Source organism: Schistocerca cancellata, unplaced genomic scaffold (assembly GCF_023864275.1).
Source record: "Schistocerca cancellata isolate TAMUIC-IGC-003103 unplaced genomic scaffold, iqSchCanc2.1 HiC_scaffold_782, whole genome shotgun sequence".
NCBI classification, from domain to species: domain Eukaryota; kingdom Metazoa; phylum Arthropoda; class Insecta; order Orthoptera; family Acrididae; genus Schistocerca; species Schistocerca cancellata.
In genome coordinates, this window is record NW_026046793.1 from 2852982 (window position 1) to 2879675 (window position 26694).

General features: G+C 38.2%; 1 long non-coding RNA gene across 1 annotated transcript in view; it reads left to right on the forward strand.

Annotated features, from left to right (window-relative positions):
* LOC126143151 (uncharacterized) overlaps window positions 1–26694 on the forward strand; it is a 243123-nt gene that overhangs the window by 73390 nt on the left and 143039 nt on the right. The window lies entirely within an intron of this gene.

A 26694-nucleotide genomic window follows, 5' to 3' on the forward strand; every position in this document is an offset into this window, starting at 1 on the left:
ATTTCTAAACACATTGATACTATCATTAACATTTTTTACACAAAAATATATTGTATTGCATGGTATTGATTAGTCTCATTTTATACATATGCAAATAACGTAATGAAATGAGACTGCACTTAAAGATAACAGTTACGGCATCAAGTACCACAAAGGCACCATTAATCTTAAAAAGACCTTTTGTCCAGTTTTGGAACAACATACATCACTCATTCTGTGTATCAGGGATCCGACAGCTTGTTGGCAGGTATGTGGAGGTACGTGGCATTAGATGTCTACGCATAGGTAATGTAATTCGGGTAAATAATGGGCCGCTGATTTGTGTACTCGGTGATGGAACCCTATAGCGGCCCAGATGAGTTCCACAGCATTCATATCAGGCAAATTTTGTAGCCAAAACATCACCATGAGTTCACTATAATGCTGTTCAAACTGCTGTGGCACGGTTCTGGCTTGAAGGCACAGACAATTATACTGCTGAAAGATGACATAACCATTGGAGAAGACATCAAGCATGAAGGGATGCAAGTGGTTTGCAGCCATCAGTGTGTCTTCAATTAAAACCATAGGTTTCACACAAGCACAGGAGACTGTCTCTCATAGCATAATGCTCCCACCAGCCTGCACGTTTCGAACCCTGTTCACCTCGATGATGGCATTGTTGGAGACGGCTATTGACCTAATGTATAAAAAATGTGATCCAGCTGAAGAGCCGACAATTATTCCATTGATCAACAGTTGAATACTGATGGTCCCGTGCCCACTGCCATATTAATTGATGATGTCGTTGGGCCAACATGTGAACAGGCAGTGGTCGTGTGCTGCGGAGCTCCATGTTCAACAACGTATGACAAACAGCGTGCTCCAATACACTTGTGAGTGCACCAGCATTGTATTCTTTTAGCAAAGTTGCCACGGATTACCATCTATCCTACTTTGTAGAGCTCACAAGCCTCCAAGCCCCATGATCTGCGAAGAGTTGTGGACGTCCAATCATTTAGTGTTTATTGGTAGTTTCCCTGTCCTTCTACCTCTTTTCATAGATGCTCACAACACCAGCACTTGAACATGTGATAAAGTGACTGATAACCCAGCTGTTTAGCCCCTTTGCTTGCCGAACCAACCAACCAACCAACCAACATTCAACCGCCTTTGCCGTTTTTGTGATATTTGTTACCTTTGTCAAAGGTGATTATCTCAATCCAATTCCCCATATCTTCACTGGGGTGATCAACCATCTGTGTCTGCTCTGCTTGCATACTTTTGTTACCATGTTGCATGCCCGCAATGCCACCAGACACCACAACAGACAGCGATTATAATGTTTTGGGTGAGTAGTGTATAGCTGCATAAATCAGTACACAGCAAGAAAGGCAAGAGTGTTTTAACCATTAATTTTTCTGTTATAAATTTGCAATTTTAGAAAAGTTTTCTGGTATACAATACAAAAAGTACTTTAAACACTGAGCTGAACAACTATTTCCTGGGAGTTCTATTGACTGAGACTTAATTTTATGACTAACAATAAACTAAAAGAAATCTGCTAAATTTCGATTGTGCGAAAAGTCACACAAATCTGAAGGCTGTAAATTCAACTAAACACTTAGGGATTACAATTACAATTAACCTAAATTTGAAGTATCACATATATAATGTTGTGGGTAGAGCAAACTAAAGACTGTGATTTATTGACAGAAGACTTAGAAGGTGCAACGGATCTACTAAAGAGACTGCTTACACCACACTTGTCCGCTCTGTTCTCGAGTATTGCTGTGCAGTGTGGGATCTGCATCAGATGGGACTGACAGGTGACATCAAAAAAGTTCAAAGAAGGACAGCTCGTGTTGTATTATCACGAAATAGGAGAGATAGTGCCACAGACATGGTACATGAATTGGAGTGGCAATCATTAAAACAAAATCAGTTTTCTCCTCTGATCGCAAAAATATTCCATTGACACCCACCTACATAGGGAGAAATGATCATCATGATAAAATAAGAGAAATCAGGGCTAGCACAGAAAAATTTAAGTGGTTGTTTTTCCCGCGCACGATTCGAGAGTGGAACTGTAGAGAGACAGCATGAAGGTGGTTCATTGAACCATCTGCCAGGCATTTAATTGTGAATAGCAGGATAATCATGTAGATGTGGAACCATTTATATAACAAAATAAATAAACATTTTATCATAAAACAAGAATAAACCACTTACTTTACCAGAAGACTATTACCATAAAAATTTATATCAACAAGTTGTGATAATTTTAAACAATTTTTACAACTAACAATAGATTTATATAATGATGGCTACTATATTTATAACATGAAACATAATAAGTTATTTAGAGTACATGATAAATCATCAATTTTCTATAGCTGATAAGCACATGAAATGAACAGTGCACAATTTCTTTAAATTATAAAGTTTGAAAGAATTTGTTGATGACAGGAAGACAAACACAGAACATCTGCAACTTACCAGTATATTGTACAGTGGAAATTCTGATGACCACAAGTTATAATAGTTGAGCAGTCTAATTAAACTTACACGTAATTTCCTGCAAGACATTCATCTTCAACTACTGTTTGGATAACAGTGTGCCACATAGTTTGAGGACTTACATAATAACATATTAAATTCCAGCTTCTTTTTATAACAACAAAAGTAAATCATTTTTTGACAATATAATGAAAATGGCCCCCCATGAACCATGGACCTTGCCGTTGGTGGGGAGGCTTGCGTGCCTCAGCTATACAGATGGCCGTACCGTAGGTGCAACCACAACGGAGGGGTATCTGTTGAGAGGCCAGACAAACATGTGGTTCCTGAAGAGGGGCAGCAGCCTTTTCAGTAGTTGCAGGGGCAACAGTCTGGATGATTGACTGATCTGGCCTTGTAACATTAACCAAAACGGCCTTGCTGCGCTGGTACTGCGAACGCTGAAAGCAAGGGGAAACTACAGCCGTAATTTTTCCCGAGGACATGCAGCTCTACTGTATGATTAAATGATGATGGCGTCCTCTTGGGTAAAATATTCCGGAGGTAAAATAGTCCCCCATTCCGATCTCCGGGCGGGGACTACTCAGGAGGACGTCGTTATCAGGAGAAAGAAAACTGGCGTTCTACGGATCGGAGCGGGTAGGTTAGAAAATTTAAAAAGGGAAATGGATAGGTTAAAGTTAGATATTGTGGGAATTAGTGAAGTTCGGTGGCAGGAGGAACAAGACATTTGGTCAGGTGATTACAGGGTTATAAATACAAAATCAAATAGGGGTAATGCAGGAGTAGGTTTAATAATGACTAAAAAAATAGGAGTGCGGGTTAGCTACTACAAACAGCATAGTGAACGCATTATTGTGGCCAAGATAGACACAAAGCCCATGCCTACTACAGTAGTACAAGTTTATATGCCAACTACCTCTGCAGATGATGAAGAAATAGATGAAATGTATGACGAGATAAAAGAAATTATTCAGGTAGTGAAGGGAGACGAACATTTAATAGTCATGGGTGACTGGAATTCATCAGTAGGAAAAGGGAGAGAAGGAAACATAGTAGGTGAATATGGATTGGGGGGAAGGAATGAAAGAGGAAGCCGCCTTGTAGAATTTTGCACAGAGCATAACTTAATCATTGCCAACACTTGGTTCAAGAATCATAAAAGAAGGTTGTATACCTGGAAGAATCCTGGAGATACTAAAATGTATCAGATAGATTATATAATGGTAAGGCAGAGATTTAGGAACCAGGTTTTAAATTGTAAGACATTTCCTGGGGCAGATGTGGATTCTGATCACAATCTATTGGTTATGAACTGCAGATTGAAACTGAAGAAACTGCAAAAAGGTGGGAATTTAAGGAGATGGGACCTGGATAAACTGAAAGAACCAGAGGTTGTAGAGAGTTTCAGGGAGAGCATAAGGGAACAATTGATAGGAATGGGGGAAAGAAGTACAGTAGAAGAAGAATGGGTAGCTCTGAGGGGTGAAGTAGTGAAGGCAGCAGAGGATCAAGTAGGTAAAAAGACGAGGGCTAATAGAAATCCTTGGGTAACAGAAGAAATATTGAATTTAATTGATGAAAGGAGAAAATATAAAAATGCAGTAAATGAAGCAGGGAAAAAGGAATACAAAAGTCTCAAAAATGAGATCGACAGGAAGTGCAAAATGGCTAAGCAGGGATGGCTAGAGGACAAATGTAAGGATATAGAGGCTTGTCTCACTAGGGGTAAGATAGATACTGCCTACAGGAAAATTAAAGAGACCTTTGGAGATAAGAGAACCACTTGTATGAATATCAAGAGCTCAGATGGCAACCCAGTTCTAAGCAAAGAAGGGAAGGCAGAAAGGTGGAAGGAGTATATAGAGGGTTTATACAAGGGCAATGTACTTGAGGACAATATTATGGAAATGGAAGAGGATGTAGATGAAGACGAAATGGGAGATAAGTTACTGCGTGACGAGTTTGACAGAGCACTGAAAGACCTGAGTCAAAACAAGGCCCCGGGAGTAGACAACATTCCATTTGAACTACTGATGGCCTCAGGAGAGCCAGTCATGACAAAACTCTACCATCTGGTGAGCACGATGTATGAGACAGGCGAAATACCCTCAGACTTCAAGAAGAATATAATAATTCCAATCCCAAAGAAAGCAGGTGTTGACAGATGTGAAAATTACCGAACTATCAGTTTAATAAGTCACAGCTGCAAAATACTAACGCGAATTCTTTACAGACGAATGGAAAAACTGGTAGAAGCCGACCTTGGGGAAGATCAGTTTGGATTCCGTAGAGACGTTGGAACACGTGAGGCAATACTGACCTTACGACTTATCTTAGAAGAAAGATTAAGAAAAGGCAAACCTACGTTTCTAGCATTTGTAGACTTAGAGAAAGCTTTTGACAATGTTAACTGGAATACTCTCTTTCAAATTCTGAAGGTGGCAGGGGTAAAATACAGGGAGCGAAAGGCTATTTACAGTTTGTACAGAAACCAGATGGCAGTTATATGGGTCGAGGGGCATGAAAGGGAAGCAGTGGTTGGGAAAGGAGTAAGACAGGGTTGTAGCCTCTCCCCGATGTTATTCAATCTGTATATTGAGCAAGCAGTAAAGGAAACAAGGAAAAATTCGGAGTAGGTATTAAAATTCATGGAGAAGAAGTAAAAACTTTGAGGTTCGCCGATGACATTGTAATTCTGTCAGAGACAGCAAAGGACTTGGAAGAGCAGTTGAACGGAATGGACAGTGTCTTGAAAGGAGAATATAAGATGAACATCAACAAAAGCAAAACAAGGATAATGGAATGTTCAAATTAAGTTGGGCGATGCTGAGGGAATTAGATTAGGAAATGAGACACTTAAAGTAGTAAAGGAGTTTTGCTATTTAGGGAGTAAAATAACCGATGATGGCCGAAGTAGAGAGGATATAAAATGTAGACTGTCAATGGCAAGGAAAGCGTTTCTGAAGAAGAGAAATTTTCTAACATCGAGTATAGATTTAAGTGTCAGGAAGTCGTTTCTGAAAGTATTTGTATGGAGCGTAGCCATGTATGGAAGTGAAACATGGACAATAACTAGTTTGGACAAGAAGAGAATAGAAGCTTTCGAAATGTGGTGCTACAGAAGAATGCTGAAGATAAGGTGGGTAGATCGCGTAACTAATGAGGAGGTATTGAATAGGATTGGGGAGAAGAGAAGTCTGTGGCACAACTTGACTAGAAGAAGGGATCGGTTGGTAGGACATGTTTTGAGGCATCAAGGGATCACAAATTTAGCATTGGAGGGCAGTGTGGAGGGTAAAAATCGTAGAGGGAGACCAAGAGATGAATACACTAAGCAGATTCAGAAGGATGTAGGTTGCAGTAGATACTGGGAGATGAAGAAGCTTGCACAGGATAGAGTAGCATGGAGAGCTGCATCAAACCAGTCTCAGGACTGAAGACCACAACAACAACAACAATGAAAATGGATAGATAAATCTGCTCACCAAATGGCAGCAGGAGAAAACACACACACACACACACACACACACACACACACACACACACACACACCTATCAAAAAAAGGTTTTACATATGCAATTTATCAGAGACAGTGGCTCATACAGGCAGAAGGGCTGAAAGGGAAGGGAGAGGGGTGAAGGAAAAGAACTGGAAAGGTTAAGAAAAAGGGATAGAGTTTGGAAAAGTCATACAGCACCCCAGCTCAGAGGTGACCTACCATTCTGGGGTTCTGTGTAACTTTTATGAACTCTACCCCTTTTGCTAAGCCTCTTCAGTCCTTTTCCTTGACCCCCTTCCTTCCCCTTTGACCCTTATGCCAGAAGGAGCCAATGGCTCCAAAAGCTTGGACATTTCCAAAAGTTTTATTTGTGTTGCTACTGACTGGTAAAGTAGATTTTTGTACCTGTTCAATTATAATTTCTTCACATAAGATAGATGAGATCTTCGCTTGTTGGAGTAAGAGTGATACCTTTGCTTAGTGGTTAGTTTTTGCATTGTAATCAACAAGATTACATGTAAATCACATGTCTGAGGTTGCAACTGACATGATGAATATTACGAAGTGTCTGTTTAACATGTAACACAATGGTTTGTTTACAAAATATGTACTGCTTACATTCCAACACTTTGTGCATCACCTGAAAAAGTGTTAGGACCACAACGAAACAGAATACCATCCACTACATCAAACTTTGTGTGTATAATTCTTTCACTTTGTATTTTATACAATGCAGGCACATAAGCATGTTTCTTGCTATCCACACAATGTAATAAGTGTCAATAAATACTGAAAGATTTTTTATTCAGTGCAGATCAGAAGGGGTGTTGCTGACAAATACATTACTGTAATTAAAAAGTCAGTCACCTGAAGGTGAGTATGAGAGCCCAGATATGGTAACAGCCTTACAATAAAGCTTTGCGAAATTATTTGTGGCTGGGTGCATTCTTTAACAGCAATCCTTAACAATTAGTTTATAATTGGTTTCACAGTGAAACTATCTTTTATTTAAAGTCTCAAGAGCCACTCAGTGGCTGTTCTGTAATACCACTGATTCACTTCATTGTGCCAACTTCTTGTCAAGAATTACAACTTACCATTTGCTTTGACATTATGTGAGTGCGAAGGCAACAAAGACATTTAGTTGCAGAGAATGGTGGGATATCAGCTACTTTATCTTTCACACTGGTGCTGACCTGGTAAGCTACCAAATGTTCTGTGTTGTATTTTAGTTTCATCCAATTCTTTTATATTTGTGATGTCAATACAAAAATTACGTTTGCTTTTACTACAGAACTGCTGTGACACATTAGTTAGTGAGAGATTATGTTTCTTTTAGGAACAGAGCATTTGACCATGGTCTCCAAAAAAAAATTCAGAATACAAAAAAGTTGTGTGTTCTCCCCATCTGAAGGATTTTTTAACCACAGGCATGACAAAGAAGAAACCACCAAAATAGGTAATAACCCAAACAACTTCTCCATTTTTCATCAAAATATAAGGGGAATAAGAAGCAAACTAGATCAATTAGAAGTTAACATAAATGACAAAAACTTTATGAACAATGTTCAGATCTTATGTTTCTTAGAACACCATATTACAGAAGGAATTGAAATGTTTTGTTTAGACAGTTATAGCCTTGCCATGTACTACTGTAGAGATAGCATGGGAAAAGTAGGAGTAGCTATTTTTATTAAAAATAACTTAACCTTTAGATCTGTATATGTAAGGAAATATTGCATTCACCAATAGTTTGAAGTATGTGCAGTAGAAGTGAGATACAACTAGTATAACTTGGATAGTTAGCAGTAAGTGTGAGTTCCACCCAGTTCATTTTAGTGTAACTGTTTGAGATGAACATTTTAGGCCCATCCACTTCATTGTATTATTAAATTATTTCAGCTGCTTGAGGTGGAAAATGTTTGGAGCCACCCAGTTCAAGGTATAAATTAGGTTTTCTGTTTGGGTGGAATTGCACTAGTAATAGTATTAGTGTAAGAGAAACTATACCTCTGCAATTGCCGTAAACAGTACTACAATTTAAAGTAAAGAAAAAAAAAATTCAATCAGTACATTAAACAGTTAAAAATTAACAGTGGTTACAGTCTACAGGGCACCAGGAACCAATTTCACAGTCTTTATGGTGCAGTTAGAATTGTTACTATCAACCCTATTTTCAAAAAATAATGACCTTGTCTTCCTTGAGGACTCTAATGTCAACTTCGCAACTGAATGCAACAACAAAGTAGAGCTCCAGAATTTACTGAGTTCCTACAATATTATATCGGTAGTTGACTTTCCTACTAGGATCACACCTGACTGTCAATCTCTGGTAGACAATATATTTTTAGATGTAAGTGTACACCAGAACTGTCACACTGATCTTAAATGGCATATCAGACCATCATGGACACCTCCTCGCTCTACATGACTGCAGACCTCTCAAGAAAACTTCCTGGAAGGCAATCAGACTTATGAACAAAGAGTCCCTGGGAACTTTTAACCATACGCTGCAGCATGAAGACTGGAATTCAGTACACAGAGTAGATGACGTTGATACAAAGTTTAACATATTCGTAAATGAATTCCTATCCTGCTTTGAAGAAGCTTTCCCCAAAAAGTTTGTCAGGAACAATATTTCCTCCCCCTTAAAGAAGCCATGGATCACAAATACTATTAGTGTCATGTAAATGTAGGAGGGAACTTTATATTGCAACCAGAGGGTCCAGTGACAGAGAATTAATCAGCCATTATAAAATGTATTCTAAAATCCTAAAGAAAGTTATTCAGACATCAAAAGCACTGTATTATGTAAAAGAAATTGATAACTCCAATAATAAAATGAATACTGTCTGTCAAATACTTAGCAAGGAGACAGGGAACAATAGAAAAAGACCTGTAGAAAACTTCAAAATCAAACACAAAGGGAATCTTGTGCAAAATCCTGAGATCATAGATGAAATATTCAATAAACATTTCCTGTCAGTGTCTGAGCAAATATGCTGCAAGGGTTCTGTGAATGTTGCCTTGACCATTTTGCAAAATGCAATCCCTAACAAAATCATTCAAATGCATATTAGACCTATTACAGTATCAGAAATTGAAAGAACAATTGACTCCATGAAAACCAAGAACTCCTGTGACGTAGACAATATTTCTAGAAAATTGTTAAAAAAACAGCATTGTACTTCTGTAAGCAGTATACTGTGTCATATTTCCAATGCCTCTTTGCAACAAGGAAATTTTCCTGATAGTCTAAAGTATGCTATTGTGAAGCCTCTCTTTAATAAAGGGGAAAAACTGATGTTACAAATTTCAGACCAATATCTCTCCTGGCTGTGTTTTCAAAGGTACTAGAAAAACTTATGTATTCTAGAATTTTAGAACACCTACATAAAGTCAATATTCTTAGCAAACATCAGTTTGATTTTCAGAAAGGTATGTCAACTGAACAAGGTTTTGGAATCTCTAAATGAGAAAATGGTGACAACAAGGTTATTTTGTGATTTATCTAAAGCCTTTGACACTGTGAACTGCCAAATACTATTACTGAAGCCAGATCATCAAGGAATAAATGGTGTAGTAAATAATTGGCTTCAGTCATACCTGACACATAGGAAACAGAAAGTAGTCTTAGATAAGTCAGATAATTTGTGTGGTGGAATGATTTCCTCAGAATGGAGAGACATAAATTGTGGAGTGCCACAGGGCTCTATTCTTTGTTCTTTACTGTTCCTTTTATTTATAAATGATTTACCTTATTCTACCATGATGCAGTGTAATTTTACCATCTTTGCAGATGACACGAACATAATGGTTAATGGTCATAAATGGGAAAATGTTAAAGAGTCTGTTAATATTATTCTTATAGATTTAATGAAATGGTGCTTCACTAAACCTTAGTAAGACTAATTATATTCAGTTCACACCAACTGCCTAAACTGAGGAAGAAATGACTGTTAAATATGCCACACAGGTCATAGAAAGAGTGGAAGTAACAAAGGTTCTAGGCATGAAGATTGACTGTAGAGTAAACTGGTCTCCCCACATTTTAGGTCTTTACAAGAGACTCAGCTCTTCAATTTTTGCAATGTAAATCATCTCTGATAGTGCAAACTTAAGCATTAAAAAAGTAGCATACTATTGTTACTTCCATTCTTGTACGGCATATGGAATTATTTTCTGGGGAAATCAACCACTTGCAAAGAAAATATTCGTTGCTCAGGAGTGTGTTGTAAGAGTTATGTGTGGTGTAGACTCTATATGCAGTTGCAGAAGCCTATTCCAGGAATCTGGGAATTCTTACAACTACTTGTCAATACATATATTCACTTATGTGTTTCATTAGTAAAAACACTCATTTATACAAATGTAACAGTGAATATCATTAGCACAACACAAGAAGGAAACACGATTTCCACAGTGAAGGTAAAAATTTGAAGGTTGTGCAGAAGGGTGTACAGTACTCTGATATAAGGATAATTAATGCTCTTCCTCCAGAAATCAAATCTGAAATATCCAACACATCTACATTTAAGGAGCTTCTGAGGCAATTTCTTTTAGCCATATCATTTTACAGTTTCGAAGAGCTTATGAAACACAATGAGAAACTGCCTTAAAATAAAATAAGATGTATTATCGTATAAATAGAACATTAACCTGTACATTCTGTGTCACATATGTAACTCTTTTAGTGTTAACTGCTTATATTCAGCTATCTGGGTTATATGACCTTTTCATATTTAATTTACTATGTTTTATACTTTGTAATCTGTAGGCCTAATGTTTCTCATTTCATCATATTGTGTTATGGATCATTGTAGTAGTTAAATAACTTTCTAATCTTTACTTGTAAACATAATGTATAAGTAAAAATTGACACACACTACATCCTTGTGAAATTCTCACAGTTGGATCCATGGTGTAAGAAATAAATAAATAGAAATACTGGGTCTATATATCTAAAAACAAAGATGATGAGACTTACCAAACCAAAGTGCTGGCAGGTCGATAGACACACAAACAAACACAAACATACACACGAAATTCTAGCTTTCGCAACCAACGGCTGCTTCATCAGGAAAGAGGGAAGGAGAGGGAAAGACGAAAGGATGTGGGTTTTAAGGGAGAGGGTAAGGAGTCATTCCAGTCCCGGGAGCGGAAAGACTTACCTTAGGGGGGAAAAAAAGGACGGGTATACACTTGCACACACACACATATCCATCCACACATATACATACACAAGCAGACATATTAAAAGGCCAATACTGGGTCTTGAATACCAAATTGTGAAAGTGAGAATTTTGACAATGAAATGCAAAATTTTGAAGTTCTAAACCAACTTACATTCAGTGATGAAGCTGTAAGTGAAAGCGATCCTTCAAATGAAGAGCAAAATGTGCTGGAAACAATAGCTGATGATGAAGTTATATGGGAGCAGTTTCCAATATACAAAGGTTTAAAAGAGTTTTGTGATGATGCAGGCCCTGACACTGAAGGGAAACTACCTTTTTGAGAAAGTAATTGTAGATATGAAGAATGACTATAGGACACCCAATATCTTTCAGAAGTATATATGTATCTAGTCATTGTCAAGAAACTTAAACTTGTCAGCAAACACATGCAGATTTAGATTCAGTGTTGCAAGAAAGGTTAGTCTCTCTCTCTCTCTCTCTCTCTCTCTCTCTCTCTCTCTCTCTCTCTCTCTCTCTCTCTCTCTGACTCCGCACCCCCCCCCCCCCTCCTCACCCCTCACCTCTCACCCCACAAACTTACATGAGGAGCCAGAAGTAATCTTTCACAGAATATTGGCTTTCACACCTGGTGTTTACTTTACTAAAAATGTCTGGGTTGGGAGGTCATGGCCAAAATATTTGTCTCCAACTGCAGGAGACGAGACATCTTTGGAGGTTGACGTTTCTCCCCCAAAGATGTCTCCCACAGTCTAACAGTAAGAGATGAGATGTCAGAGATTAGTTTTATATACCAACTGTGGCCCCGAAATTTTAAATAAAGCATCATTTTCATCCAATATCCCAACTAGTAGTTGGAGATTTTGGATGAGCAAAATAAATATTATCATGTGTGGACCCGGTTGCAGCATGAATTACTATTGAAGGTACGAAGAAAATCTGCACCTCGAATCTTGGGGTCCAGCCGCTCTGTGTAGCAGACCCTACAGAGAGAGCATCAAGTCCCTGGTCCCTTGTTGCAGTCCTCATCATAATTCTGTAAAACAAACCTCACCAGCTGCTGTTATCCGAGCCAGAATGGGCAAACATTCTTGAAGAAGTTGTTGTTCTTACGCATTACTTTTCTTCCTGTTTTCTGACAGAGAGAGGCTTCTGAAAGGAATCAGGTTTTCAACAATTCAAACAGAAGTCACATCATTTTAAGGTAGTGCCCCTGCAAGAGATAAAAAAATTAGAAAGGAACAAAAAATTGAATGGACAAGTGTGCACCATTTTAAGCATAATCTGGGAAGCATATGGTCATCTTTTCTTATTCATAAGCAAAAAATTCGTTGGCTTTTTAAGGAACAATATTTTTTCAATGTTTGCTCCTGGAATAGAAAAAACTGTGTAATAACTATTCAACACATAAGGTGAAAACTTTGAAGCTTCTGCTCCCAACTTAAGTAGCTTAAAAAACATAGAAAATTTCTAACAGTATGCATGAAAAGCAGTACATGCTGTTCTTCATGCCGATGGTAGTTATTGCAAAGATTATTTTAGTTATGAGTGAGAAAATTGAGAGAATTCTATCCTTTGGTGTACCAGATGTCTAGTTATTAGCATTTTTTAAAATAGTGGAAGTCAGTTCTTAATTTTGGTTGCCTGGAAGTCATATTAATGTGCCGAGAAGTAAGACTGACACGAAGTAGGGCAGTGGTAGTTGTGGCATTGTGGTTGGTGGTAGTGTGGGGCATAAGATATATACTATAACTACTACGTAGTTCAACCGAGAGGTAAAGAAGAGGTGTCACATCACTTACACTTCCAGAAGTATATTCTGAATGTCTTGAGTCAAAAAATCTAACATTCTGGCTATTCTGTGATTTTATCTTCACCATAAAGAACAAAGAAAGTGTTGGGTAATGCAGAGGAGAAAGCTTCTTCAATTTGACAGCAGCAGCTAATACACACTACAGCCATGTGTCTATTATGTCCAGTGTACTTTATTAAATAAAATCGTCATAAATTCTGAATGGTCTGTGTTAGGTTGTTCAATATGCACAGTCGGCCACAAGACATGATGGCAATTAGTATGTGCATTCACATGTGCCTTGTTGTCAGCCATTTGCACGTGAAAATGTCACTGTACAGCATGCTTAAGCTTATAGCACTTATGAAGGCCTACTATGCAAGCAACGACAACCCAACTGTAGTTCAAAGCAAGTTTGTGACCGAGTTCAAGCTGAAGGCAACTGGTCCGAGTGTGCTAACAATCTAGAATTTGATTCGGAATTTTGAGAGAATGGGTAGTGTTCACGATGACAGTGTCGACAATGTCGATCGTCCGTAAAGGGTGAAAACACCTCGATGAGAAGACATGTGCTGTGTTTCAGACAAGCCCCAGGAAATTGAATATATGAGATACACAACAGGTGGGAATCAACTGGGAGACACAGCGACAAATTGTTGATGAAGACCTGCATTCCTTCCCAAAAAAAGATTCAAATCCATCAGCCATTAAGCCCCAGGATCACGGAACACTTGTCGTGTTTTGACATCACTATTGTCCACAGAATTGACGAACTGGAGTTCGATGTGAATACTGTTCGGTTTAGCGACAAAGCCCACTTTCATTCGGACGGGTTCGTCAGTAAGCAAAACTGACAGCAGCATCGACAGCATTTGGGGGACTGAGAATCCGCATTTCGCAATCGAGAAGTATCTGTGGTGTGCAATGTTCAGTCACAGAATAATCGGTGCAATATTCCTCGATAGCACGGTGATTACTGAACGGTACACAAAGGTTTTGGAATGTAATTTCATCACCATTATCTAAAGTGACACTGATTTTTTGACAAGATGTGGTTCGTGCAAGATGGAGCTCGACTCCATTGATGCAGGAGTGTGTCTGATGACCTGTGGAGCTCTTTGGGGTTGCATTCTGACTCTGAGGTACTCAGAGGCCACTGGCACGAGCATCGATTGGCTAACACATTCTCCAGATCTGAACACGTGCAACTCCTTTTTGTGGAGGTGTATTAAAGACGAGGTGTACAGAAATAACACCGACACCACTGCTGATCTGGAAACAGCCATTCGGGAGGTCATCGACAGCATCAATATTACGACACTTCGGCAGGTCGTGCAGACTTTCACTATTCGTCTGCTCCACATCATTACTAATGATGGCATGCATATCAAACATGTCATAACCTAAATTTGAATATCTGTAGTGGTGTTTATATGGTCAATAAAGTATGTGCTCATCATAGGTTTTTTCATATAGTTCAATAATTGTCACCCTGTATTTGTGGCCACGTAATGTGTTTGGCTTATAACTTTTGCAATGGCCAGTTATGAAGTCATCAATGAAACTGACTGCTAACAGGCGTGTAAGAAAAGCATAGTTAAATGTAAATCAACCTTTAATACCATACTTGTGACTGATTGCGACACTCAGGTTATAATCCTTATAAGTAGATTATTGATTTGATAGTTGAAATAATGAAGCATTATCAAGACTGAAGAAAACAGTTGACTGTATTGTGAACAGTGCATGCTGTGAATTCAGTTCATAGAGTTTTGACAGTCTGGATATCACAACCCCTAACCACAGAATTGTTCGTGACAAACTTTATTCAAACATCAGCTGCACTGTAGAAAATGGAAAGCAACACAAAAAACTAAATGTGCTGTTACATAAAATAAAGGGAGCCCATTGACAGTGTAACATCACTAAAACATGTACTGATGAAAGAAAAAGTAAAATTTCTTCTGTTCAAGATGGAATCTTCAAACATCTTTACTTTCAGATACAAAAAACACCTCAAGAAGAGTGTGTAGCATTATTGTGTGAAACTTAGAGGAGCACCATGAGAGCGTCACAAGCAGCTGTTAACAATGTCATGTCAGAGAGTCAGTACCAAATCAGCTGCCATGTTATGCAGACCTGACTGATTTTTCTCAAACTGACATCCTGAAGACTGGATTTTTTCACATTCACTGTTTTTTTGTGTCAGGAGGAGGCAAACACAAAAGGGTAGGCCTCTATTAGTTGCCGGCAGTTCAAAGTATGGCAAATGGTGGTACCCCTTAGGGAAATGTCAGCAAGGGGCAGGAAAGGACACCAGGTGCACTCACTGTGTGTACCTGGAGTCTCATTCAACATGTTGAAGAGACTATTCCAGCAGTCATTTATGGATCAGGATGCAACTGCACATTGGAATAAATGATGCCTGTCGTCTGGGTTCCGAGGTCATTCTTGGGTCATTCCGGTGAGTGGCAGTGGGGGTTGAGAAGACCAGACTTGTGCAGGAGGTTTCAGTGAAGCTCACAATTTGCAGCACTGATCACAGAACTGGTCATAGCCCTTTGATTCTAAGTTGAGTGGGAGTACTGAACTAGAGATATCGAAGGTTCTGTGACGAGCTAGGCTGTGACTTACTGGACTTGCACCGTAGGATTGAAAACTGTAGGGTCCCCCTAAATGGGTCATGTGAGCACTACACATCAGAGGGCACTACTCAGGTAGATGATAACTGTAGCGAACCCAGAACTATCGGTGTAAGGCTGAAGAAATGCCTCCCAAAGATGACAGTATTAAAATCCTAATGCTAGGCAAGCAAAGCATTTGCAACAAAATGCTAGAGTTTGAAGTGCTCATGGAAGGTGCTGAAGCTCACATAATACAAGATACAAAAACCTGAAATTGACAGCAGTGAGACTTTTGGGGAAAATTGAAGTGTATCTCAAAAGAATAGGCAAACGGTTAATGAAAGTGGTGTATTTGTTGCAGTAGACAAGAAACTCAAATCCACAGAAATTGAAGCTGCATTTGAGATTATCTGGGAAAGGCTCACTGTTATGGATGGGCATAAAATGGTAATTGGATCCTTTTATTGCCCACTAAACTCATCTTCTTATGTAACTCAAAACTTTAGAGAAAACCTCCATTCACTTGTATGTCAGTTCCCCAATCATACTATAATTGATGGCGGAGACTTTAATCGTCCAACAATTAATTGGAAAAATTACAGTTTTGTTAGTGGTGGGCATGATAGGACATCCTGTGAAACATTACCAAATGCCTTCTCTGCAAACTATATAGAACAGATAGTTTGGAAACCCACTCATGATGGAAATATATTGGATCTAATGGCAACAAATAGACCTGACCTGTGTGATGATATCCACACTGAAACTGGTATCAGTGACCATGTTGCAGTTGTGAAAACAATGATTATCAAAGAACAAAGGACAACTAAATCATGCAGAAAGATATATGTGTTCAGTAAACTAAATAAAAAATCAGTAGTGTCAGAGCTAAATGAGGAACTCGAAATGTTCAGCACACGGGAGGAGCATGTAGAGGAACTCTGGCTCAAGATTAAAAGACAAGTTGACCAGGCACTGGATAGATATGTACCCAGTAGAACAGTATGTAATGGAGGGGGTCCCTCCATAGTATACAGTCACTGTAAAGAAAATTCCAAAGAAACAGAGATTACTGCATAATAGGTGTAAAACAAAGGATACGGCTATAGATAGAGAGATACTGAATTAACTGTGTTTGGCTGTCAAGAGCAGTATGTAATGCCTGCAGTGACTACCATAGCAGAATATTATCAAATGATCTTTCACAGAACATGAAGAAATTCTGGTTGTTTGTGAAGGTTGTAAGTGGCGCCAAAGTTACTTTCCAGTCTCTAGTGAAAGAGACAGGAACTGAAACTGACAGTAGCAAGGCAAAAGCTGAAATGCTTAACTCCATTTTTGAATGTTCCTTTACATAGGAATATTCAGGAGAGTTGCCCCAGTCTAATCCTTGTACCATTGTAAAGACAAGTGTGATCAGCATTGGTATCAGTGATGTTGAGAAACAGCTGAAATCGTTAAAACTGAACAAAACTCCAGGCTCGGATGGAATTGCTATAAGGTTTTACACTGAATTGGCAGCTCAGTTAGCCCCTTCTAATTATAATCTATCATAGATCCCTTGGAAAAAGAGCTGGTCCATTTCTTGTAAAAAAACGAAGGTCACAAATGTCTACAAGAAGGTAGTAGAAGTGATCCACAAAACTATTGCCCATTATCCTTGACATCAATTTGTTGTAGAATCTTAGAACATAATCTGGGCTCAAACACAGTGAGGTATCTTGAACAGAATGACCTTCTCAATGCCAACCAGCATGGATTTTGGAAACATTGATCACATGAAAACCAACTCTCACATTTCTCACATCACAAGCTAAAAGCGTTGGAAGGAGGAGCACCCAGGTAGAAGCTGTATTTCTTGATTTCCGAAAAGCATTTGACTCAGTACTTCACCTACACTTATTGTCAAAAGTGCTATCATATGGGATATCAAGTGAAATTTGTAATTGGGTTGAGGATTTTTTTGGTGTGGAGTACACAACATGTTATCTCGGATGGAGAGTCATTGTCAGATGTAGAAGTAACTTCAGGCATGCCTCAGGGAAGTGTATTGGGATCTGTGCTGTTAATGTTATTACTTGTGATCTTGCAGACAATATTAATTGTAAAATCAGGCTTTTTTTGATGATGCATTCATCTATGATGAAGAACTATCTGAAAGAACCTGCATAAATATTCAGTCAAATCTCGATAAGATTTCAAAGTGGTGCAAAGACTGGCAACTTGCTTTAAACGTTCAGAAATGTAAAATTGTGCACTTCACAAAACAAAAAAGTGTACCATTTTATGACTATAATATCTTGAAGTCGCTGTTGGAATTGGCCAACTCATACAAATACCTGAGTGTAACACTTTGTAAGGATACGAATTGGAATGATCACATAGGCTCAGTCGTGGGTAACTTTGGTTTATTGGTAGAATACTGTGGAAGTGCAACCAGTCTACAAAGGAGATTGCCTATGAATCACTCATGTGACCAGTTCTAGAATACTGCTCAAGTTTGTGGGACTCTTACCAAACAGGATGAACAACAGATACTGGACGTATGCAGCCAAGGGCAGCACAAATGGTGTTGGGGTTGTTTGACTCATGGAGAGTGTTACAGTAATGCTGAAGAAACTGAACTGACAGGCTCTTAAGGATAGACATAAACCATCTTGAGAAAGTCTATTAACAAAGTTCAGGAACCAGCATTAAATAATGCCTCTAGTAATATACTAAAATCTCTTATGTATCAGTCACATAGGAATTGTGAGGACAAGATTAAAATAATCGCTGAATGGACAGAGGCATTCAGTCATTCTTCCCCTACTCTATATGTGGATGGAATGGGAAGAAACCTTACTAACTGGTACAGTGTGCTGTACCTTTGCCATGTACAGTGTGGTGGTTTGCAGAGCATAGATGTAGAGGAAGATGTATACATTATTACATTTTCTTTTACTGATACTGCCATGTTCTCACATACAGTATAAGCTATCTTCGCAGCCAGTGGTAGTAATTATAGTGTAATAGATGTAAGTGCTTTCAGCATTGAGGGTGTAATAGAACTAGCAGCAATTAATTATAAGTGGGGGAAAGAGAACTTAATTATTATAGGCCTATATAGACCTCCATCTGGTAACCTAGATAGTTTCTTTGATGTTCTTAATGACCTGCTTGTTGACATTGACAGTAAACACTGCAATAAAAATGGCTGGGTTAACATAATACTAACTGGAGACATAAACATTGACATGCTGTCCAGTGACTCTGTATCTAAAAAACTGATGCTAATACTAGCTCAATTTAACTTAACATTTCTGATAAACAAGCCCACTAGAGAGGTCAATAGTGTAAAATCTTGCATTGACAACATTATAACTAACATGTCCCACTTCACATGCAGTGCATCAGTTTTGAAGCTTGCCATTTCTGACCACCATGCAGTACAGGTATTGATAGAAGCTGAAAATCTTCATGTCAATAGAAAAGAGAAACAATATGTGACAAAAAAAATCACCAATGACGACAATGTTAAAGATTTCAACATTTCGCTGGAAAGCTTACAATGGGGTGAAAAAAACAGCATTACTTTCAATGATTTTTCATCAGATTTTTATTATTGCTTCAATGTCTCATGTCCAGAAATGACCTTTACAGTAAATGACTGCAAAAAGATACAAAAAAATAACTGGATAAATCATGCAGTAAAAACAGCAAGAGAGAAACTTAGACTTTTCCAATATGCAATGACAAATAATAACAATAATAATAGACTAAAGGTAGAATTTAAGAACTATCAGGATTACTATAAAGATCTTCTGCTAGAAACTAAAAGTAAATTTGTAGCCACAATGTTAAGAAACTCTACCAACACAGGTTTAGCTGTTTGGAAAGTAATGAATAGCTTTAGGGGTTGTAAGGACAGATCAACAAGTGATTTTACTATAAAACATAAAGGGCATATCATGAAATGTCAATGTCATATTGCAAATGTTTTTAATGAGTACTTTTCTTCTGTTGGAAAATCTGTCAATGACCATTTTAAGAATCTTCAGCATAGATATAGGGGCATTCCAATCAAACAAAGCATATACTTGGCCCCAACCAATAACAAGGAAGTCAAAAACATAGTAATGTCATTAAATAATACAAAATCAGAAGGCTATGATGGATTGTCTATCAGTCCACTGAAAAGATGCATAGACAACATATCTGATGCCATGGCCACAGCAGTAAATGATGTAATTGCATCAGGTTGTTTCCCAGGTAGTCTAAAGATAGCACAGGAAACCCTGATTTACAAGAAAGGTGATAAATCTAAAATTGAAAACTACCACCCCATCTCAATCTTACGTGCATTTTCTAAGGTAGTTGAGAAGTTATTTATACTAGACTAATGACATTCGTGAGTCAACACAATTTAATATTTGAAAATCAGAATGGCTTTATGAAAAACAAGTCAACATCAGTAGCAGCAGCACAATTAATAGACAAAATAATAACGACCATAGAGAACAAGGAGTATGTAACTGGAGTGTTCCTTGATCTAGAAAAAGCTTTTGATTGTGTCAACATCACCATATTACTTGACAAGCTATGGAACCTGGATATCAGAGGAACTGGCTATGAGCTAATAAAATTGTATATGAGCAATAGAAAACAATTTGTCTTGCTTAAAACAAACAGTGGGTCTTACAAATCTAAAATTACTGATATCAAATATGGAGTGCCTCAAGATTCTGTCTTGGGACCTCTTCTTTTCTTGATTTATGTTAATGATATACAGTATTGTTCTCCTAACTGTACAAAAATATTGTATGTAGATGACACATCAATAGTGTGTAAACACAAAGACTATGAGAGTCTGGAGGTACTGTGCAACAGTGTAACGAATGCAATAGTCAAGTACTTTAATGAAAGCCATCTAAATGTAAGTGCTTCAAATGTTGCAATGAAAGAATTTAACACAAGCAAACAAATAGAATTTGACATGAAATTATCCATAGGAAATGACATTGTAAAAAAGGAAAAATGGACAAAGTTCTTGGGAATTACACTCCTGGAAATGGAAAAAAGAACACATTGACACCGGTGTGTCAGACCCACTATACTTGCTCCGGACACTGCGAGAGGGCTGTACAAGCAATGATCACACGCACGGCACAGCGGACACACCAGGAACCGCGGTGTTGGCCGTCGAATGGCGCTAGCTGCGCAGCATTTGTGCACCGCCGCCGTCAGTGTCAGCCAGTTTGCCGTGGCATACGGAGCTCCATCGCAGTCTTTAACACTGGTAGCATGCCGCGACAGCGTGGACGTGAACCGCATGTGCAGTTGACGGACTTTGAGCGAGGGCGTATAGTGGGCATGCGGGAGGCCGGGTGGACGAACCGCTGAATTGCTCAACACGTGGGGCGTGAGGTCTCCACAGTACATCGATGTTGTCGCCAGTGGTCAGCGGAAGGTGCACGTGCCTGTCGACCTGGGACCGGACCGCAGCGACGCACGGATGCACGCCAAGACCGTAGGATCCTACGAAGTGCCGTAGGGGACTGCACCGCCACTTCCCAGCAAATTAGGGACACTGTTGCTCCTGGGGTATCGGCGAGGACCATTCGCAACCGTCTCCATGAAGCTGGGCTACGGTCCCACACACCGTTAGGCCGTCTTCCGCTCACGCCCCAACATCGTGCAGCCCGCCTCCAGTGGTGTCGCGACAGGCGTGAATGGAGGGACGAATGGAGACGTGTCGTCTTCAGCGATGAGAGTCGCTTCTGCCTTGGTGCCAATGATGGTCGTATGCGTGTTTGGCGCCGTGCAGGTGAGCGCCACAATCAGGACTGCATACGACCGAGGCACACAGGGCCAACACCCGGCATCATGGTGTGGGGAGCGATCTCCTACACTGGCTGTACACCACTGGTGATCGTCGAGGGGACACTGAATAGTGCACGGTACATCCAAACCGTCATCGAACCCATCATTCTACCATTCCTAGACCGGCAAGGGAACTTGCTGTTCCAACAGGACAATGCACGTCCGCATGTATCCCGTGCCACCCAACGTGCTGTAGAAGGTGTAAGTCAACTACCCTGGCCAGCAAGATCTCCGGATCTGTCCCCCATTGAGCATGTTTGGGACTGGATGAAGCGTCGTCTCACGTGGTCTGAACGTCCAGCACAAACGCTGGTCCAACTGAGGCGCCAGGTGGAAATGGCATGGCAAGCCTTTCCACAGGACTACATCCAGCATCTCTACGATCGTCTACATGGGAGAATAGCAGCCTGCATTGCTGCGAAAGGTGGATATACACTGTACTAGTGCCGACATTGTGCATGCTCTGTTGCCTGTGCCTATGTGCCTGTGGTTCTGTCAGTGTGATCATGTGATGTATCTGACCCCAGGAATGTGTCAATAAAGTTTCCCCTTCCTGGGACAATGAATTCACGGTGTTCTTATTTCAATTTCCAGGAGTGTATATAACAGGTAACTAGAACCTGTGTACCTTATGCATCATTTTTTCAAGTGCACCTAATACCATCATAAACAATTAGAGCTGACATTTTCACTTTGAAATGTTATTTTATAAAATTTGCTTCATCAACTTGTGTGGTTATTTATGAATAGTGCAGGGGTTATCTCAGGATTTGTATTTGTATTTCTTTATTTATCCTGTAAATTGTGATTTAGTATATACTTTGTACAAACAACACAGGGTACGTGAGGTTTGATACAACTTTTATTTTGAAAAATCATTCAATAGATGTTGAATATTGGTAGCATAATTATAAAAACAATAAGATGATTGAAAGAATACTAATGTTAATGATATGTGATCAATTACATTATATTTTCTTGGTATTCCAAAAAGTCAGAAACAGCATAGAATCAGTTATCCAACACATATTCTTTCAGTTTCACTTTAAACTTACATAAATTCTATATCTGTTTCAGATAGGATGGCATATAGCTATACAACATAATGCCAGTATGATACACTCCCCTCGTATAAATGTTTGTACTTATTTTATTGAGATGTGGGTAATGCTTCTGCCTAGCATCGTTAGAATACAGTCCACAGTTATGCTTGAAGGTATTTTCTCATATTAATGTGCTTTCTTTTATGAAGATCAGTACTTCGTGAATAATAAAGCCAATTCACACTGCCGTCATGGTTTGTAACCTTGTGGTACTATCACATCAGAGTGTATTCACATTGTCCATCACATCACAGCACAACAATTAAATTCAAGTCATGTTGTCTCAACTAGCATGGCTGCCTTCGACAGTTTTTCCACAGGAATTGCGATCTTTGCAAGACAATTTTTGACATTTTTAACATGCAAAACACAGATACACTATGTAGTACTTATATACATGGAGTCTAGAGAAGCAAGATAGAAGAGCTAAACAATGCAAAAAAAGAATTTGGGTCCGGTAAATGTCGTTATGTGATACAGAGGAATCTGCATTTAATAAGTATTTTGGAAAGTTGAAGCACCAGTTTTTCATTTGTTACATCTTATTGCACCCAAAAATACTGAAAGGAACACTGTGTTATGTGCTTTCATCACATCCTGTGAAAAACTGATTTGTTTAAGTTTAGTTTCCAGTCCAATGTAAATTTTTGTGCAATAGTCATTTCACGCTCAATACCTTTCTCTTCAAGGTTTATAGGTGTCCTTTACATCTTGTATTTGGCTTTCCATAGTTCAGGTGCCTTATTTGTACTAGTGTTAGCTACTGAAACCATATAAATATTGACCACTGATGCTTGGAAAACGGTTTCACACACAATTCAGAGCACTAATTGAAATAACTAATGCTGACACAAACACATCAATTTAAACCAACAACTCTAATACATTACGTGATGCATATTTCACAAAAAGGCATTTCGCCACTGCTACCATGTCTGAACTATTCAGTCCATTTCTTTATGAGACTTTACAAATGCCTGTCAGCATACAAGTAAATTGTACTTACTACTCAGTCTGATTCCAGGCACAGTACTCTTTTCATGTCAAGTTGCAGTCATACTGCTATTCATTTCATTGTGAAATATTAAATATCGCTGTTATGCATAAAAATCCACTTCATAAATGTAGTACAGGGCAAGTAATTTAACACGCTCATGTCTTACGCTTCAGACTACTGTCTCAGTGCTTTAATTCACCTTTTATCATTTAGTACAAAATTATAAATTTTTTAAAAAAATAACGAAATGAATCAGTTTATTGCAAATATAAAAAAAATAAAGACTTAGAAATACAACTGATATCAGTCACAATGAAATGAAATATAGAGACATGTTTATGGATGTGAATGGGAGAAAATGTGCTTGTGGTTTGCCTGACAACAGCAGATGATGACGTTAGACATCAAAACTTTCTTCTTGAGAAACCTTGTCAGTGGCATGACGTGACGTGACACGATGACCAATGTGAATAGGCTTATAAACAAGGAAGGGGCATTACACTGAAACTTTAAAATGTTGGTCTAAAAGTCTATCTGTATTTATCACGTTTTTTATTCTAACAATCTTTCTTTGTAGTCTAAATTTTTTCTAGTACTTATGGTGTTCTCCCAAAACATAATTCCCTACATCAGTAGTGAATGGATACTACCATGGTTCATTGTGACCACTGGTGCATGGTTTGTATTTTGTGAGACGATTCCTACAGCAGATGTAATTCTATTTATGTTCTTATTTACGTTATTCAGGTGCCTCCCATTTCAGGTTATATACCTAATAATTTTGTCACATAGATGAGACAGTTTTTTCTATCAATGTTAAAAATCGGTTTTCCAGGGTGAAGTGTCTGTGAAGTGTAGACACTAACTGTCACTTTTTTTTTGAGAATTTATTATTAACTTCTATGTTCTGAATCATTCTGTTGAATTTTATATTACACCTGCATCTGTTTTTTGTAGGCTGTATTCATCTTGTGATTTATGTCCAGTATCCAAGTCATCTGCTTAAAGTACTGTTGTCCCTGTAGTTAATTTTTTTTGTTAGACCATTAACATAAATATAAAAAGAATGGGCCCAAGGACTGACCCTTGAGGGACTCTGTATGTGATTCCTTGCTCATAACCGTAAAAATGAGAAATTATGTATCTTTCTAATTTATTTGAGTAATCTGGTGACGCTCATGCAGGTAAGAGAGAGTTCACCTGTTTGATAGTAATTACTTAGCTTCTGAAACAGAATGCGGTAACCAGTTACATGGAAAGCATTACTAAGGTCAAGAAATATGCCAGTAGCACGTTGCTTATTACGTACTGCAGTTATAATTTCAGCCAGAAATGCAAAAATAGCTGCCTGTGTTGAAGTACCAGTTCTGAATTCTCCTTGTCATTCACTTATTATCATTTCTTTATTTAGGAAGGCTATTAGTCTCCTAAGAAACAGTTTTTCAAGCACTTTACCAAAGTCTCACAATATCGATACAGGTCCATAGTGTGCAGCTTGAGTTTTGTCTCCATTCTCGTACAGTAGTGTTACTTTTGGCATTTTCAGATTTTTTTGGAATCTACCATTCATGACTGATGAGTTGAAAATATCTGTTAATTGTTCTATGATAAATACTACACTTGATTTCAAGATAATATCTGGTAAGTCATCAGATTCAGCTGAATATTTATTGGGTAGTCTATTTATTACTATAGATAATGTCTCAGGTGTTGTAGGAGATATCAATAGTGTTCTCATATAAATTATTGAAATTGAATGTAGTGCATTGCTGTTGGTTGTGAGTTGTGATATTTGGTAATCATGTATTGTGCTATGTGTGAAAAGTACTTGTTGAATTTACTAGCCACTACTGTAGGTTCAGTTATTTTAGTATATTCTCATGAAGTTTTATGTTGTTGTTGTCTAATTATGGAGTATCTGTTTCTCTTGTGATGATATTCCAGGTTGTTTTGAACTTGGTTCTGGCCCTGGAATTTTCTATTTACTTGTAATTTTCCACCTCCTTTGCTTTTTATATAACTTGTCTAAGTATTAGTTTGTATTGTTTAAACTAGTAAAAAACAAAATTTGTGGCTTGCTTTGAAGTTTCATGTAATTTCCTTTTATTCTAGCATGATATTTCTATTCCTGTTGTGATTCAATTAATTCGACTGCCCACAGAATCTATTACTGATGTTTGTTTAGAAAAGGCTACTTTAAAAAAATGTTTGTATGTGGCCCTAAAATTTACCAAACTTGTCATTTGTGTTGTTTGAAGTGTAAACATCGTTCCAGTTTGTTCTTATCAAGAAAGAACACAAATAATCTACTTATTCATCATCGAAATTCCTGACATTACCTCTAGTTTTCTGGAGTCCATTACTGTAAAACCTAAATAATTTTATTGCTTTCATATATCTGAACTTGTTAATGAAAGAATACACAATCCAAAAATTCCAAATCATCACAGAACATTAGTAGTTTGCGTCTAAAGCAAAGTAACAAAATAAATAAATTAAAATCAATAAATATAAATAAAATTAATAGAAATAATTAATAAATCTTTTGAAGAAGACCACTTTCGAGATGTCCTACACTATGTAGATGTAAAACATTTGTTTGAAAAAGCTGAAGAGTAGAAATGGTAATGCAAGAAATGGTTATTGCACAGTTTCATGATTAACTATGAAATTTAAAGTTTAAGTAACAGATTTACATTTATTAGTTTAATAAGCATATTTTCAACAGGAATTTAAAGTCTGTGTTGAAAATGTTCTCCGCCAACATCCAAGCAAAGTTGTGCACATCGAAGCATGTTAAGGAAAACACTTTTCAGTACTCTTTGAAAAATGTTCGAAATTTCTTCACATATGTCATTTTTTAATGTGTCAAGTGTTCTGGGATTGTTGTGGTAGACTTTAGCCTTTAGAAAACCCCAGAGGTAAAAGCCTCATGGTGACAAGTCGGGAGAGCAGGGTCGCCACAAGCCGTTACTAATGATCCTTTCTTATGTAAAATCAGTATGTATATGAGCTAAGGACATATCCAATGTATGAGAAGTTGCCCCATCTTGCTGGAAACATGCACAACATTTTTCGTTCGGAGTTAACGGAGCAGAAAATTCATCGTAGAGTTGCAGGTA